The 1,497-nt window shown below is 42.0% G+C and overlaps 1 pseudogene; it reads right to left on the bottom strand.

Annotated features, from left to right (window-relative positions):
- Positions 1-360: 360 nt before the first annotated feature.
- On the bottom strand, positions 361-839 carry LOC102841722 (annotated as a pseudogene).
- Between the last annotated feature and the right edge of the window lie 658 nt (positions 840-1,497).

Consider the following 1,497-nt stretch of genomic DNA (forward strand, 5'->3'; position numbering starts at 1 on the left):
TATGAGTTGTTATTGTTGTTGTTAGGTAAAATCGAGTTGGTACCAACTCATGTACAACAGAAGAAAACACTGCCCACTCCTGGGCCAACCTCACAATTGTTGCCATGCTTGAGCCCACTGATTCTGTCATTTTGCCAATCCATCTCACCTTACCAAACATAATATCCTTCTCCAGTGACTGGTCCCTCCTGACAATATGTCTGAAGTATGAGAGATTAAGTTGGCCATCCTGGCCTCCAAAGAGCATTCTGGCAGAACTTCTTCTTTTGGCAGCCCATGCCACTTTTTATTTATTTATTTATTTATTTATTTAAGGACAGCTAGCTTACTTTAATCAAGTTCCAGAATGGAGAGATAGTTTCAAAAAGCACTGTCACAACAGAAAACACAACAGGCATGAGTAAGAGAATGTTTCTGAAAAATGCCAAAGGCACTGGACATAAACCCAACTTTGTGTCCCGCTTCTCTTCGAGGCCATGCCATGTCCACAGGGTGGGAGGCTACTTGGTCCAGTTGACTTTTGGGGATGTCATAATGCTCCGTGAGTGTATCCAGGTGTCTGTTGAAGTCCTCCACTCTCTGCTTGTGGGTTTTGGATATTTTCTTCAGAATCCTTTCCATTTGCCGCTTCTCCTGCATCTTCTCAAAGGCCACCTGGGTCGGGTCCTCTTGTCCAGGCTGTGTCACTTCTCCTCCTCATTCTTTTTGCTCGTTCCCATCACTTCCAGAAGTTTCCCCTTGTCTTTGTCCTTCTTTTTCTTTTTGTGTTTGGTCACACCGAGCTCTGTGATGCCTTTCAGTTTCAGGGGACCCTTCTGGACCGGCTTGTAGGCTGCCATGGTGCCTGCAGTCAATCTGTAGGTAAACTGCCACACTTCCTGTTTGCCAATTCTATCCCATGCCACTTTCAATATTCTCCTCCAACACCATAACTCAAAAGCATAAATTCTTCTATGGTCTTCCTTATTCACTGTTCAGCTTTCATATGCATATGAGGTTATTGAAAATACCATGGCTTGGCTCAGGAGCACCTTAGTCCTCAAGCTGACATCTTTGCTTGTCAACACTTTACAAAGGTCTTGTGCAGCAGATGTGCCTAATGTAATATGTTGTTTGATTTCTTGACTGCTGCTTCCATGTGTAGGATTGACTCAATGGCACTTAATATCAGCAACAACAATGTCTATGCATATATGAAGTAGGTGTATAAGCTTTAAAACTTTAAAATAATACAGAGCAGTTGTTATAGACTGAATTGTGTTCCCCCCAAAATATGTGTTATAAATCCTAACAGCTAAATATGTGATTCTAATCTGAATTAGAACCTCGTGCACTGTTGCGGGTTAATGTGCTGGACTGCAAGGTTAGTTTGAACCACAACGTCAGTGGTTCAAGCTCTCCAGCTGCTGTTCAGAAACTCTATATAGAATCATTGTGAGTCAGAACCAACTCAATGACACTTAACAACAATACCAATTGGGATTTTTTTTTTTTTTT

Source organism: Chrysochloris asiatica, unplaced genomic scaffold, assembly GCF_000296735.1.
Source record: "Chrysochloris asiatica unplaced genomic scaffold, ChrAsi1.0 scaffold00564, whole genome shotgun sequence".
Lineage (NCBI taxonomy): Eukaryota > Metazoa > Chordata > Mammalia > Afrosoricida > Chrysochloridae > Chrysochloris > Chrysochloris asiatica.